Source organism: Staurois parvus, unplaced genomic scaffold, assembly GCF_062004578.1.
Source record: "Staurois parvus isolate SC_StPar_1 unplaced genomic scaffold, SC_StPar_1.0 ptg000818l, whole genome shotgun sequence".
In the NCBI taxonomy this organism is placed as follows: domain Eukaryota; kingdom Metazoa; phylum Chordata; class Amphibia; order Anura; family Ranidae; genus Staurois; species Staurois parvus.
In genome coordinates, this window is record NW_028318614.1 from 7,052,410 (window position 1) to 7,070,196 (window position 17,787).

The window sequence follows — 17,787 nt, forward strand, 5'->3', positions numbered from 1 at the left end:
AATGAGAATTGCGCGGTCATACAACATTGTACCCAAACTAAAATTTTATCATTTTCTTCACACAACTAGAGCTTTCTTTTGGTGGTATTTAATCGCCGCCGGGGTTTTTATTTTTTGCTAAATTAACAAAAAAAGATCGAAAATTTAGAAAAAAAAAACCACGTTTTTCTTTGTTTCTGTTATAAAAGTTTACAAATAAATAATTGTTCTTCATAAATTTAGGCCGAGATGTATTCTGCTACATGTCTTTGGTGAAAATAACCCAAATTAGGATGTATTATTTAGTCTGTAGGAAAGTTATAGAGTTCACAAACTATGGTATAGATCTGAATATTGATCAGTCCTGAAGTACTGACAGCCAATCTAATATTTTGAGGTCCAAGAATGTCAGAACAGTACAGATATCCCCCAAATGACCCCTTTTTGCGGAGTAGACAGTCCAACGTATTTCATAAGAGGAATGGCGAGTTTTTTGAAGTTGTATTTTTTTGTCATAATTTTTTGGAAAATTAAAAACATTATTTTCACTATTTCTTTTACATACTGTCACCAGTGCAGTACAGCGTCATCATATAACTGGCATGGCAGTGATCAGGGACACTGACAGTATGACATTTTTTTTTTTAATTTTTATTATTATTTTAAATTTTTTATTACATTTGTTTTCTTTTTTCTTAAGATTTTTTTTTCATATTTCACTATGACCAAAGTAGTACAATGTTACCATAGTAACATTGTACTACTTTGGGGAAGTGATCTATATTTTATTTTTTTTACACAATTTGCTTATAGCAAAGAATTACTTTGCTATAAGCAAGCATTTACCTGAATGACCGATTCATTCAGGGTTTTTTTTTTTGTGCTTAGCTGTAATTTGACCACGGCTAATCACATGACACAGCTGGGCTGTGATTGGCCCAGCTTGTGCATGTGATCGCTGTGACCATTCACAGCTAGGCACACTAGTATAAAATGGATGGCATGAATGAAGCCATCCATTGTATACAACTGTCATGTGACCTGCTGTGAATGGTTACAGCAGGTCACATGGTACGGGCAACGGGGCCAGTACTCAGATCTGTCATTGGCCGTGTCCGAGGTACACGGCCGGTAACAGATCGCGCCGCTGCGCGTCCCTGCAGGCGCGCAAACTGCGCACGCCCAGGAGGACACCATATGGCGTCCACCCGGAACGCTGAGGGATTTTGCCGGCCGCCAAACGGCCATTGGCCGGGGGCTAATGGTTAAAAAGGGACGTGTTCCAGTGCATTTTTGGTGCGTTTTTGATGGATTCCAGTACAGTTCTATGCAGGAAAAATGCAGCCTGTTCGACTTTTTACTTCCACACCCAGAATGCACTGGAAAGGGCAAGCACTGATGTGAACTATGACATTAAGCCCGGGTTCACATATATGCGGTGTGGTATATCGCATGTGATTCGCACAGGAACCACACCGCATTCCTGTACAAATAACATGCGATTTGTGTGTGTGGTGCGATTGGAGCCATACATGGCTCTAATCGCATCGCACCCGCACAAAAAATGTGCAGGACCCTTTTTTGGTCTAGAATCGGATCACATGGGTATTCACACCTATGCAATCCGATTCTGCACATCGCACTGCATTTTGCAGACCACTTTCGGGGCTGTGAACTTAACATACACACCTGCAGCGGTTCGTATGAATGGGGTGCGATTCTCATGCGGTGCGGAATTCACACAGAAAACGCTGCAAATTCCGCACTGCATCAGTGTGAACCAGGGCTAACAGCCATATAGTCTACTTTCTGTGCGGTTTGGATGCAGAAAAAAAGCAACTGAAACGCAAGTAGTGTGAACTGGCCCTAAGGGATGGTTCACACTATAGAAACGCAGTCCAGATGCATTTCTGCATGTGCGTTTTTGACGAGTTCCAGTGCGTTTTTATGCATTCCAGTTCATTTTTTCCCCTCTTTTTCTTCAGTTTAAATAGGGACATGTGTGTTCCAGTGCATTTTTGATGCGTTTTACTGCATTTCAGTACAGTTCTGTGCAGGAAAAATGTAGCCTGTTCTACTTCTGCATCCGGAACGCACTGGAAGTGCAAGCACTGATGTGAACTATGACATTAAGCCTGGGTTCACATATATGCGGTGCGGTATATTGCATGTGATTCGCACGTGAACCGCATTTCTGTAGAAATCAAATGCAATTTGTGTGCGGTGTGATTGGAGCCATACATTTTGTATGGCTCTAATAGCACTGCATCCGCACCAAAAACGTGCAGGACCCTTTTTTTGGTCCGCACTAGAATTTGATCGCATGGGTATTCACACCTATACGATCCGATTCTGCACATCGCACCACGTTTTGCGGACCGCATTCAGAGTGTTGTTGACATACACACCCGCATCGGTTAGCATGAACGGGGTGCAATTCTGATGCGGTGCAGAATTCACACAGAAAATGCTGCGAATTCCACACCCCATCAGTGTGAACCAGGGCTAACAACCATATAATCTACTGTCACACTATAGAAACGCAGTCCAGATGCATTCCGGATGCATTTCTGCATGTGCGTTTTTGACGAGTTCCAGTGTGTTTTTATGCATTCCAGTTCATTTTTTCCCCCTCTCTTTCTTCAGTATAAATAGGGACATGTGTGTTCAAGCACGTTCCGGTGCGTGTTTGATGCGTTTTACTGCATTCCAGTCCAGTTCTGTGTAGGAAAAATGCAGCCTGTTCTACTTTTAATGACCAGGTCTTTTTTGCTATACAGCGCTGCACTATTTCAACTGGTAATTGTGCAGTCATGCAATGCTGTACACAAACAAAATTTATGTCTTTTTTTTCACACAATGAGAGCTGTCTTTTGCTGGTATTTGATCACTGGTGCGCTTTTTATCTTTTGTGCTATAAACAAAAAAAAGACCGAAAATTTTGAAAAAAAAAAACAATATTTTTTACTTTTCGCTATAAAAAATATATAGTACCAACTCAAAATCAGTCATAAATTTAGGCTAAAATGTATTCTGCTCCATGTCTTTGGTAAAATAAAATCCCAATAAGTGTATATTGATTGCTTTGTGTGAAAGTTATAGCGTCTACAAACTATGGTATAGATATTGAAATTTATGCCATTTTTTGTTATACAGCTCTGCACTAGTTTAACTGACAATTGTGCGGTCATGCAATACAGTACATAAATGAAATGTATGTCCATTTTTCACAGAAATAGAACTTTCTTTTGGAGGTATCTGATCACCTCTGGGGTTTTTTTTTTTGGGGGGGGGGTTGCACTATGAACAAAAAAAGACAGAACATATTGAAAAAAAAATTATATTTTCTCATTTCTGTCATAAAAAATATCCAATAAACTCACATTTCATCATAAATTTAGGCCAAAATGTATTTAGCTATATGTCTAAGGTAAAAAAAATCCCAATAACTGCATATTAATTGGTTTGTGTGAAAGGTATAGCGTCTACAAATGGCAGTAATGATATTGGAATTTACGCCACTTTTTGCTATATGGCACTGTGCTAGTTTAACCGACAATTGCGTGGTCATGCAATACTGTCCATAAATTACATTTATGTTATTTTTTTCACACAAATAAAGCTTTCTTTTGGTGGTATTTGATCACCTCTGGGATTTTTTTTTTGTAAACAAAAAGAGATAAAAAATTTTGAAAACAAAAACCATATATTCTCTTTCTGTCATAACAAATATCCAAAAAACTCACATTTCGTCATAAATTTGATCCTAAATGTATTTTGCTACATGTCTTTGGTAAAAAATCCCAATAACTGCATATTTGCTTTGTGTGAAAGGTATAGCATCTACAAACTATGGTATAGATAATGGAATTTACACAGCTTTTACTTTCTGATTGCTTATCACATTTCTTGAGGTGCTAAAATACCAGGACAGTACAAACACCCCCAAATAACCCCTTTTCTGAAAGTAGATACCTTAAGCTATCCATTGAGAGGCATGCTGAATAGAAGATTTTTTTTTTCACAAGTTTTTGGAAAATGACAAAAAAATGTTTTTTTGCACCACGTTATCACTTAAATGACATATTGCTCACACATGCCATGGGTATATGTGGAATTACGCCTCAAAATACATTCTGCTACTTATACCAAGTATGAGGATACCACATGAGTAAGGCTTTTTGGGAGCCTAGCCACATACAGGAGCCTGAAATCAAATGACCACTTTGAAAGCCTGAAGGTACGTAACTTCCTCACTACCTATCACAGAGACCCTGAAATGCCAGGATAGCACCAACCCTCCCCCCAAATGACCCCTTTTTGGAAAGTAGACATCCCAAGGAATTTAATAAGATTAGTTTTGCAGATCTCAGTTTTTCTCACAGGGTTTTGAAAAAGAAAAAAAAAATATCTTTCTTCATTTTCCAAAAACTTGTGGAAACAAACAAGATCTGAAAAATACTTACCGTGCTTCTTATCAAATTCCTTGGGGTGTCTACTTTCCAAAAAGGGGTCATTTGGGGCGGTTTGGTGCTATCCTGGCATTTCAGGGCCTCCGAAACTGTGATAGGTAGTCAGGAAGTGTAATGAGGAAATAAAGCCCTTCAAAAGCCTGAAGGTGCTTATTGGATTTTGGGGTCCTGTACTTGGCTAGACTGCCAAAAAGTCTCACACATTTGGTATCTCCATACTCGGGAGATGTAGCAGAATGTATTTTGTTGAGTAATTCCACATATACCCATGGCATGTGTAAGCAATAAATCATTTAAGTGACAATTTTGAGTAAAAAAAAAAATGTTTTCTTTGTCATTTTCCAAATACTTGTGGTAAAAAATAAATTCTTCTATTGACTCAAAATGCCTCTCAGCAAACAGTTTGGGGTGTCTACTTTCCAAAAAGGGGTCGTTTTGTGGGTTGGTGGCATTTTATGCCGAGCATTAGAAATTTATGCCACATATCACTCACTCTTCTAACCATCTGAAGACCAAGCCTTTTTGTGACACTTTTTGTTCACATGCATCATATATATCAGTATTTTTTGCTAGAAAAATTACTTTGAACCCCCAAAGATTCTATATTTTTTTAAAGCAAACAACCTAGTGAATAAATTGGTGGGTGCTGCAATTTTTTATGTCACATAGTACTCATGCAGCGATTTTTCACACGCAAATCTTTTGGGAAAAATACACTTTTTTTTACTTTTAATGCACAATGCAAAAACACAATATATTGGCCAATTATTTGATAAAATATAAAAGATGATGGTATGCCAAGTAAATGGATACCAAACATGACATGCTTTAAAACTGCACACACCCCCTGCAATGGCGACAAACTGAACACATTTTTGTATTTCAATAGTTTTTATTAGTTTTAAGCAGTATAAAACAGAGGCGACAAAACATGCCCCCACAGGGGATATCAATTGCACCTATAAGATAAAAAACATAATAATAAAAGAAAAACAGTGCTCTAACTTCAACAAGGCAGAAGGTACGCCCACGCAGGGGCTATCAATGGCACATAGGTTACAATGACGGTAATGAAATTCTAACTGCAATTAAAGGCAACTGTCAACTATCACCCAAAAAAACTAACAGAAATGGAGAGAAAGAAAGAGAAGAGAAATAAGAGAAGAGAAAAAGAAAAAAAAGAGAAGAGGGGGCAGAGATCCAAGAGCGCCACCATCAAACGCCAGTGCCTAACGCCAGTACATCCCCATACTAGCCAAAGGAAGTGTGGGAAAGGCATATTGCAACCATGGTTCCCATATTTTCGAGAATTTACATTGGGAGTCGTTGCATATGCTCGACATCTGCTCATTAAGCATCATATTGGTCATACGATCCCGCACCCCCTGAAAAGGGACAAACGGACCCTTCCAGGCCTGAGCAATTTTTCTGGTGGTCGACAGAAACAAATAGGACGCCAGCTTCTGCTGATGAGCAAAGAGACCCGGTATGGGGCAATGAAGCAAGGCATACCGAGCATCCCGGCGTATGGATAGATGGAACAACGTGAAAAGGAGGCCAAATACACTAGACCAAAAACGGACCAGTCTCGGGCATGACCACCAGATATGCAAGACATCGCCACGATGGCCACAACCCCGGAAACATCGATCACTACAAGCGGGATTAGCCTGGGCCAAACGAGCCGGAACCCAATACCAACGAAACAATACCTTATAGGCTGCCTCCAGCGTGGTGGTATTGAATGAGCATTTAGCTATGAGTGACCAGGCCCTATTCCAGTCCTCCGGATCCACATCCACCCCCAGGTCACGCTCCCACTGAACAACATATGAAAGAGAAGTATGCGACGGGCGTCTGTTCAAGGCTGCATAAAGAAGGGAGATAAGGCCCGGGGCGCCCGGGCGCTGCTGACAAAGCTGTTCAAAGGCCGATTTCTGGTATGGAAAAGAAGAAGTGCCCCGCAGCGAGAGTAGCCAGTGCCGCAATTGAAGGTATCGAAAAAATTCCGCCGGGGGAACATCCCGGGACTCCCGAAGAAGATCCCAGGTAGGAAAGGACCGAGAAACCAAAAAAGTGTCGTACCTGCGAAAACCCATGAGCCACCCACCAAGAGAACGCCCTTGGGTGATCTAAAGCCGGTGGGAAAAGAGGGTTGTTAACAACAGGAAGCAAAGGCAGAAAGGGTGACATCAGGCCACTGGAATAACGTACCGAGTCCCAGACTCGTAAGCCATGGAGCAACATCGGGCTCAGCGATATAGGGCGCAGGGCAGGGGGAAGCCATAGAAGCGCCGCCGGTTGGATAGGGGCACAGTTAGGTAGCTCCAGCAAGACCCAGAGAGGGACGTCAGAGGAAGCGTGCAACATAGACAGCGGGGCAATCTGGCTTGCCTGGTAATACTTAGTTACATTGGGCACCCCAAGGCCACCCTGGAGTCTATGAGCCAAGAGCGTATTTCTAGATACTCTGGGGTGCTTATTGGCCCAGATGAAACGCATAAGCTTCGCCTGAAGCAACCGAAGGAAATGAGGGGGAACCCGCACCGGGAGAGTACAAAATAATATAACAATTTCAGCAGGACGGTCATTTTCACCGAATTAACCCGCCCTATCCAAGACAGGTGCGGAAATTGCCAGGAATGCAGAAGATAAGATAAAGAACTAATGGGTAATAATTTGCAGCAAAGAGGGAGTCATAGGTGGGGGTCAAGCGGTTGCCCAAATATTCAAGAGAGGAGGAAGCCCATATACAGTTGCAAGAAAAAGTATGTGAACCCCTTGGGATTACGTGGAGTTTTGCATGAATTGGGCATAAAATGTGCTCTGAACGTCATCTAAGTCTCAACAATAGAAGAACACAGTCTGCTGAACATAATACTACACAAACATTAGATGTTGCCATGGTTTAATTGCACATAACATGTAAACATTCACAGTGCAGGGAGGAAAAAGTATGTGAACCTTTGGACTTAATAACTGGTTGACCCTCCTTTGGCAGCAATAACCTCAACCAAACGTTTCCTGTAGTTGCAGATCAGACCTGCACAACGATCTGGAGTAATTTTGGACCACTCCTCTTCACAAAACTGTTTCAGTGTAGCAATATTCTTGGGATGTCTGGTGTGAATCACTCTCTTAAGGTCATGCCACAGCATTTCAATCGGGTTGAGGTCAGGACTCTGACTGGGCCGCTCCTGAAGGCGTATTCTGTGCTGTTGCAGCCATTGTTTTGTTGAATTACTTGTATGCTTTGGGTCATTGTCCTGTTGCATCACCCATCCTCTGCGGAGCTTCAGTTGGCGGACAGATGGTCGTACGTTTTCCTGCAAAATGTCTTTATAAACTCTGGAATTCATTTTCCCATCAATGACAACAATCCGTCCAGGCCCTGAGGCAGCAAAGCAGCCCCAAACCATGATGCTCCCTCCGCCATGTTTTACAGTGGGCATGAGGTTTTGATGTTGGTGTGCTGTGCCTTTTTTTCTCCACACATAGTGTTGTGTGTTCTTCCCAAACAACTCAATCTTGGTTTCATCTGTCCACAGTATATTTTGCCAGTAGTGCTGTGGAACATCCAGGTGCTCTTTTGCAAACTTCAAACGTGCTACAATATTCTTTTTGGACAGCAATGGCTTCCTCCATGGTGTCCTCCCATGTACTCCATTCTTGTTTAATGTTTTCCTTATTGTAGATGTGTCAACAAAAATGTTAGCATGTGCCAGAGATTTCTGTAGGTCTTTAGCTGACACTCTGGGATTCTTCTTTACCTCATGCAGCATTCTGCGCTGTGCTCTTGCAGTCATTTTTACAGGACGACCACGCCTAGGGAGAGTAACAACAGTGCTAAACTTTCTCCATTTGTAGACAGTCTGTCTTACCGTGGACACATGAACATCAAGGCTTTTGGAGATACTTTTGTAACACTTTCCAGCTTCATGCAAGCCAACAATTCTTGATCGTAGGTCTTCTGAGAGCTCTTTTCTACGAGGCATGGTTCACATCAGACAGTGCTTCTTGAAACCAGTAAACCTAAAACAGGTGTGTGTTTTTTAAGGGCAGGACAGCTGTCAGCAACACATCCAATATTATCACACTGATTGGAATCAAGGTTGGCTCACTCCTGGCTCCAATTAGCTCTGGGAGAAGTCATTAAGCTAGGGCCTCACATACTTTTTCCTCCCTGCACTGTGAATGTTTACATGTTATGTGCAATTAAACCATGGCAACATCTAATGTTTGTGTAGTATTATGTTCAGCAGACTGTGTTCTTCTATTGTTGTGACTTAGATGACGTTCAGAGCACATTTTATTCCCAATTCATGCAAAACTCCACATAATCCCAAGGGGTTCACATACTTTTTCTTGCAACTGTATAAGGGAAGTAGGATTGAAGGCGTGAAACCAAATCGGAATCTAAAGTAATATTAAGAGCGACAGTCTTATCCAAGTTAATACGGAGACCCGAAATCAAAGAGAAGCGCTCAAGAACCTGTTGCAGATTAGGAAGCGTCGTCAGAGGCTTAGTAAGAGTCAAGAGGGCATCGTCCGCAAAAAGATTCAGCTTAAACTCCTGTCCCGCGTATGAAACCCCCGATATATTGCAATCGGTCCGGAGCGCTAAAGCCAGCGGCTCAAGCGCCAGTACAAAAAGCGCCGGGGACAAAGGGCAGCCCTGTCTCGTCCCTCGCCCAATAGGAAAGCGGTTCGAGAAATACCCAGCATATTTAACGGAGGCCGAAGGAGACGAATACAAGGCTTGAATCCAAGAAAGGATAGAATCCCCAAAACCCCAACGAGACAGCACAAACCGCAGATATTCCCAGGATAGAGAGTCAAAAGCTTTATATATGTCTAAGGACAGTAAGAATCCCGGGATTTTCCGCTGTTGCAGAAGATGTATAAGATGGACCACCTTACGAACGTTATTACCCGCCTGCCTCCCAGGGATAAACCCCACTTGGTCCCTGTGGACCAGGCTACGCAAATAGTTATTGATGCGAGAGCTAAGAATCTTGCCCAATATCTTCAGGTCTTCATTAAGAAGAGAAATGGGCCGGAAGGCTTGCGGTTCCTGTACATCCTCGTTCGTCTTAGGAATCATGGCTATATGTGCTCTAAGCGCGTCCGGGGAGGGCAAGGAGCCCTGTCGTAACTCATTGAAATAGTCAGCCAAGAAGGGCGCCAACAGGACCGAGAATTTCTTATAATAGAGACCGGAGTAGCCATTAGGACCTGGGGCCGTGGTGGACCTCAAAGATTTGATAGCTTGGAGCACTTCCGGTACGGTAACACAGGCATTGAGGGCCACCTGTGCTGCCTCGGATAATCCCGGAAGACGAAGATCTTGAAAAAATGCCTCTGCCTGAGCCACAGGGAAGGGATCAGGCGTAGTGTAAAGGCGCGAAAGGAAGTCCGAAAATCGGGAAACAATCTGCCGGGGATTAGAAGTACATCCACCTGTGGGAAGTCGCAGTCGGATTGGTTTATGGGGTTTCCCCACGGAATTGAGCTTCCTAGCCAGCATCGTGCCCGGTTTATTAGCACAGGAATAAAATTTGTGTTTGGTCCAACGCAGAGCCCGTTCCGCCTCCGAAGAGGCAAGTAAGTCTAATTCGGTCTCCAGAGCGTCCCGAGCGCGTTTATGGGCTGCGGATGGAGACGACTTCCAGCGCGCATCCGCAGAAGCCAGGAGAGAATGAAGCTCCAAAAGTCGGCGCTCCCGCTTCCGGACCGCCGCCAACTGTATAACATGACCCCGCAACGTGGCCTTATGCGCTTCCCATAGGAGCACTGCCGAGGAGACCGATCCCGAGTTTTCCGTGAAGTATGTACGTAAGAAAAATTCTATTTGTTGGCAGGTAGCCTGAGTGGTCAACAAAGAATCGTTGATGCGCCAATGAAAAGGGCGCCGTTCTGACCCAGAGAGGGCAAGGAGAAGTACCAAGGGATCGTGATCCGACCAAGGTGAGGAGGGGATAGTTATCCGCCTGACCAAGGGAAGCTGCTGAACCGGCATAAATATATGATCAATTCTACAAAAACTATCATGAGGCCTGGAATAAAATGTAAAGTCGCGTTCAGTCGGGTGAAGCTCCCTCCAGATGTCCGCTAGCCCCGCTGTCCGCAAAAGAGAGCGCATACGTTCCTCCAGCACCAAGTCATGGGAAGGGGCCGCCCCCCGTGCACAGCGCCTATCCAACGTGGAATCCAAAGTAACATTTGAATCCCCCAAAACAAGAATGAGACTCTTGGAGTGTCGGGAAACAATGGTGCAAAGATGCGAAAAGAATTTATCCTGAAAATGATTGGGTGCGTAGTAAGAGACAAAAGTAACCTCCTGGTCCCAGAGAGTGCCCTGCAAAAGCAAATACCTGCCTGTGGGGTCCGCTATATTCCGAGCACAGACAAAGGGAAGATTGCGTTTAAAAGCTATCAGTACACCCTGACGCTTCTCAGGAGCCGAGGCCCTGTAAAAGGTGGGATAGTGAGGTGAAAGATGACGCGGAGCGGAGGACTGCGAAAACCTGGTCTCTTGTAAACATACCACGTCAATTTGTTGCAATTTAAGGTGATGAAAGACTTTAGCCCGCTTCTGAGGCGAATTGAAGCCTTGAACATTCTGCGAGTGTATTTTCAAAAGGGGCGAGGCCATGGCGATATCAACGCAACACGCTCGGCAGAAAAACCCATAAAGCAGCTAGCAATTTCCGCTTCCAATGGCGAGCGGACCGTGGCGTCCTGGAACCCTGCAGAAAACAAGAACAAAAAAAAAACCAAAGGAGAAAAAAGACAAAGAAAGAAAAAAGGAAAAAGACACAAAAAGTATATACAATAGTGCAATTGTGTCACGCCAATGGTGACGCGCATCCTACAAAAGGAAGGATACCAGTTAGGGGTGGCTCTACCACCGGACACATGGCTGCAAATGAAAACATCAGAAACTAAAGCCCCAAGGGGGCAAAAGGGCAATAAGGCAACAAACATAATCAAATGGGGTCCGAAGCTATAAAACTAAAGGTCCCAGGAGCGAGGCCTCCGTGATGACCTCCCATAAAAACCCAAAGAACCTTGGGGCCAACCCCCTCCCACCCAGCCGGGCCCGCCAGATCAACCTCCCACCCCGAAGCCCGAGGGAACCCTCACCCCATGCTACCAACGGAAACCAAAATACCCTCACCCAGGCCCAAGATAGGTTGCGGCAGCGGAAAGTCATAATTCTTGAGTCCGCGAGGGGACCCTCTCCCACCCAACCAGGGAAGGAACCCAAGGGGGTAAACCAGATCAGTCCCAACCCAGAATGCTGACAAACCGGGGGAGCCCCAAGGGCCAAACTCACGGTCCTGCCAGAGAAGTCCATCGCTGAGATGACACACGGGAAGTCCAAGACACATCCTCAGCCCGGAGAAGAACAAGAAGGACTTGATCGCGAAGGGGTCTGGGGGAGAGCGCTCTTCCTATCGGACGACCGCTCCCAGATGCGGCCCGGAGGAAGCGGCCGTGCCGGAGATCCTGATGAATGAGCCGGGCTCTGATCCGCAGAATCAGGCGAAAGAAGGCGCAAGGACTCCAGGAGAGAATGGGCCTCCTCCGGCGTAGCCACAGAGTGACTGCGGCCCTGGTAGGTTAAGGTGAGGCGAAACGGGAAGCCCCAGGCGTATTTAATACGGTGTTTCACCAGGAGCGAAGTGAAGGGCTTCAACTGGCGGCGCTTCTGAAGAGTGGTCTGGGAGAGGTCCGCAAAGAGCTGGTAGCGATGCCCCTGGAAGCTGAGGTCAGGGTTGTTCCTAGCCGCCAAGAGGATAGTTTCCTTAGTGCGGTAATACGTAAACTTGATGATAATGTCCCTTGGGGGCCCCTCCGGTCGTCTGGGGCCCAATGCACGATGTATGCGGTCAAATTCAAGCCGGTCTATGGGAATAGCGGATGTCAGCTCCTGGAACAGAGCAGTAACAGTAGAAGTAAGATCTGCGACCGTTTCCGGGATACCCCTTAACCGCAGATTGCCACGGCGGGAACGATTTTCGAAATCCTCAAGCCGTAGTAGCGTGTCCGCCAATTCTTTCTTGAGGTCGCACAGATCCTGTCGTGATTTTCCATGACCGTGACTGCCGCGTCCATCTTATCTTCGAGGTCGTTCGTCCGATTGCCCAACTCCCGAATTTCCCGTGAAAGACGATCGGCCAGCTTGGAGGTAGCAGAGGACAACTGGGATTGCAACATGCACTTAAAGCGGCGTAGGAGCTCAGCATCCCGCAGGGATGGGATCGGAGACTGCAGGGATGGCTCTGGTGCCAGGTCCTCCCCACTGCCAGGGTCCGACCCACCCATGGATGGTGACAGCGAGGGACCCAAAATCGCGTCTGGGGCTCTATCAGAGGTCCCCGGCGGGAGCCGCGAATCCGCGGCCGGGGTCCTGGAAGTGTCCGGCGGCCGGCCAAAAATCGAGGCCGCGGCGATCTCCGGCGGGTAGGCCGCAAACTCCGGAGCGGCCCGCCGGGAGCTGGAGGCACGGGCGGCCGGCGTTTTTTTGCCCATCAGGGCACCAGGGAGACAGGGGGCCAGGGAGGAAGCAGGGGGACCCCCCCTGGAGGGCAAAGATCGGCCGATGTGTCCGGCGGCCGAGGTGGGATTTTAGAAAGTAGCCATCCTGGTTGCTGCTACTGAACACATTTTTAATATCTAAAGGCAACGTTTAAAAGCCTTTGCAGGCTACTATTTTAGATTTACACAGGAAGTCTAGTGCTAAAATTACTGCCCTCGATCTGATATTCGCGGCTATACCTCACATGCATGGTGCAAACGCTGTTTATATACTGGCACGGGGTCAACTTCTTTTAGATATTTTGATTTTTAAAATTATTTTTACACTGTCCCTTTCATTTTTTTTTCTTAATCACTTTTATTACTATCACAGGGAATGTATATATCCCCTGTAACTGTAATAGGCATTGACAGGTATTCTTTTTTGAAAAATCTGGGGTCTATTAGACTCTAGATATCTCCTCTGCCCTTACATAATCTGATCTCACCAAAATCGGTGTGATCAGATGCTTTCCCAATTTACAAATGGCTCTGTTTATATCCTGTAAAAACTGAAACTGAAGACTATAGAGATGATTGGCACCATTCTGGTGTTCAGTCAGCTCTAGGACCAGCTGGCAGAAACACCGTCTGCATTCTCAGGTTCCCCTGATGGCACGGGACTGCCCTAGAAGACCGTGGAAGGCAATGGGGGGGGGGGGGCATCTTCTCCCACTGCTTGTAAAAGCATTCCTGCAGCTAATTAGCCACTAGGATTGATTTTACATGAAAGCAGATTGCTGGCTGAAAAAACGATACTAGGATGATGCCTGTAGCTGCAGGCATCATCCTGGTATAACCACTCAAAGTCCAGTGATGTACCAGTCCTTGTTGGGTATATATGCTATGTTTTTTTTTATGTAGCCTGTGGGCTGAATGAAAAAAAGAAGAAATCTCTGCCAGAAAAAGTGTGTGGTATGCCAATCATTAGAATATACCGCCCTGCATCCACCCACTTCTAATGGTGGGCACACATGAAATGTTCTTTTTTTGTTGTTCAGCCCGTGGGCTGAACAAAAAAAAAAGAACCTAACAGATTCCTCTATTCACATCGATCGAAGAAATCTCTGCCAAAAAATGTAAACATTTTTTTAAAATAAAACAGCAATGTTTACCAGTAAAACAGTAACTCAATAAAACAACTTTTTATTGAATTATGTGCCAAAATATAAAATATTGTAAAATATATATGCCGAAGCATAGCAGCCATCCACCCACCCACCGGCCACCCCAGTCCCCATGCTTGGGCACATATACTCTTTTTTAACTGCAGATGAAAAATCTCATCCAACAGCGCTGCACACACTTATGTATATTCTGAGAGCAAGACCATGTTGCTGTCAGAATAATCAGATCGGTGCTGCAGCTGTCTGGCATTCCTGCAAAGTAAACAGCAATGGTTAACAATAAAACAGGAACAATAAAACAGTAACAGTAAAACTGTAACAGTATAACAGTAACTGAACAACAAAAAAAATGAAAACTATTTTTGGTTTTTAAATTTGTTTTTTTTTTATTTTTTTTACTTTTTATTTTTTATGGGTTTTTTTTTACTTTTTTTTTCTTTAAACTGTAACAAACAGATATTAGGGTCTCTCAAAATGCGATACCCAGTTTCCTGACTACCTAACATCTTTCGAGACCCTGTGCAAATATGTGCCCTGAACTGTACCGTGCTGTACCCTATACTAATAGTCCACTAGTGTATGGTAGCGACGGAAGCAGTCCATGAGGTAGAGACCAGGTTGGCCAGGACAGGAGAAACAAAAAAAGCGTGTGTCACACCTAATTCCATGTCTGCTACAGACACAACATCTTTTTTGGGGTATCCTTTGGGTTGGGGTACCAGAAATGGCATCAGGAAAATGTCTCTCATGCAGCCTCCTCACTGCATCCATGTTGGGGGTGTGAGCCACAGCACCATCTGGATACAAGGGGCCGTGATGATCTCTTCCTGGAATTTTAGGAAGGATCCACTACGTCCAGTTGCTTTGTAAAGCACAAAAGTGTTATATAGAGCCAATTGAAATAAATAAACAGCCACTTTTATGTACCAGCATCTGGATTTTTGGGAAACTAAGAACGTCATCATCATCTGGTCGTTGAAGCCCACTCCATGTTAAGGTTATAGTTGTGGACACAGAGGGGCTTCTCAACAACACCAGCTGCTTTGTCAATTTGGATGGTCGTGTCTGCATGAATGGAAGACAGGATGAAAACATCCTGTTTGTCCTTCCACTTCATTGTGAGCAATTCCTCATTTCTCAAGCAGGCTTTTTCCCCCATTCTAAGACAGGTATATACAAACCATTGGGGGAAGGCCCGGCAATTAGGTCACACGGTGCCACATGTACCAATTCCAAGATTGTACAAATGTCCAAATAGTGGCATGCTTGAATAAAATGTATAAATGGTACCCTATATGGAAAAAAGATGACACCAAGTCCCAAACTATCTTGCCACTGCTCCCCATGTAGTCTGGGCATCCGGGGGGCTCCACGTGACTATCTTTTCCCTCATAAATCCAAAACTTATATGTATAGCCTGTTGCCTTCTAACAGGTCTTATACATCTTGACCCCATATCTGGCACGCTTGCTGGGGGGAAATTGTTTGAATACAAGGCGGCCATAAAAATTAATGAGGGACTCATCAACACAGATGTTTTGCTGGGGAGTATAGACATCTGAAAATTTTTGGTTAAGGTGAATTACGAGGGGCCGAATTTTGTGGAGCCGGTCAAATTCAGGGTCCCCCCCGAGGATGACAAAGTGTATTGTCACTGAAATGCATAAATCACATTATATTCTCATATCTATGCCTGGCCATGGCAGCAGAGATATGATGAATCGGGTCTGTGAACCAATGCAGCTGCAATTCATTTTTTGTTAGTAATGCCCATGTTGAGGGTTAGGTCCAAAAAAATTTAAATTCGGAAACCCTAATGAGTTTTCAAGCAAATGGTCTGGCAAGGTTTGAATCTGGGTGATAAACTATTGTGCATATAAATTGCTTTGATCCACAATCAATCCATACAGATCTTCTGTGAAAAACAGCTCCAAAAAATCAAGGAGAGTATTTAAACTTGCTGTTTCCACCTGAATTCCGGGTTGGGCAGTGAATGGGGGAAGTACGGGTGCTGCAGAATTTGTGAGCTGCCAATCTGGATTTGCAAACACATCCGGAAGGACACTATGGGCTCTACGGGCTTGTGTGCGAATTCTTGGTGGCTATGAGACACTACTTGTGCTAGCCACTGCACCAGCTTGTACTACACGTATGAGACTCGCCATGTCACCAAGTGATACTGTACTGCTGGTATGTATACGACCAGTATGTACTAGGCCACTGGTGCTCGCCAGTTCACCAAAAGGTAGAGCGGCACTAGTACCGGCACTCTGTTGCATATGAGAATCATCATGCAATTGTAATGTCTCAGCAACCTGGAAACGGGGTCAGGTATATCTGACCTTAGCAGGGACCTCTTCTCCATTGTCTGAGCTAGCTGTCAGGTTGCCCTTGCTGTCTGCAGGTTTGTATTATTATTATGTAGAATCCTGTAGGCCTCTTCACTAGAGTACCTTTCATTGGACATTGTGGCCACTAAATCTATAGGTATCTAGTACGACTCACGGGAAAAAGAGCAACTGGCTGTCAGGGACTGCTTCAACTGCTACAAAAAAATTTACTGGAAAGTGCTAACAGAGATGAGGCCTGATTCTGAGAACACTGCGGTTTTGTGTGCAATGTATCAAGTGATAGTGACCTACTGACACTGCACTTGCTGGGGGAGAAAGGGAGGAGGGGGGGTTAAGCATGGGGGCCAAATGCAGGTGCCTGGGCTGATCCTGCTAACGCTGCGTTTTTGGGGACGCTATACTAATGTGAACATTGGTACAGTGGCGATCTGATCAAAGATATTGATCCGTTCAGACACTATACTAGCAACGGAGGTTTATTGTGTATGTGAGCGTTTTCCTGGTAATCAAGGGTTAAATGTTATTACTGGTGTAGTGGTGGGCAATCTGACGCTATCTGGGAAAGATGCTAACTGACACTAATGCTATCTGAAGTTGCCGGTGACACATACAGCAATCAGTAAAATAATCTGTACACTGTACTAATGACACTGGTGACAGGGCAGTGAAGGGGTTAACTAGGGGCGATCAGGGGGTTAAATGTGTCCTATATGTGTTTTTACTGTGTGTGAGTGCTGTATTTACTCACATGGATCTGCTTTCTTCTCTCTCTGGGATAGAATGTACCCAGGGAGAGAAGATTGCATAATTTCCTGTACCTGTGTAAATGTAAACACAGGTACAGGATGAAGTGTGATAGGCCAGGGATCAATCAGCAGATCCAGGCCGAACATCACTGGCCTGACTCTGTTGACTGATCAGTCAGGCACCGGCGGGTCGGCGGGTGCACGCCCCCGGCCTGCAATCACAGTAGGAGCCTGAATCACGTATATGTACGTGATTTTGCACAGGGAGTCCACCCTGTAGCAATATTTCTGCTATAGGGCAGACCTTAAGCGGTTAAAGTGGTAGTAAACCGCAACTTGGGAAAAAAAAAGTAAAAATCCCCAGCAAAGTAATATCATAATGTGCTAGTGTGCATTGCATAACTAGCACATTATGAAAGACCTATCTTAAAATGAAGACCTCCAGTGGCACGCTGTCACCGCTGACACGGCTTCTATCTTCACCCGGTCTTCCTAGCTTGTCAGGCTCAGGCAATCTGACTGGTAAACC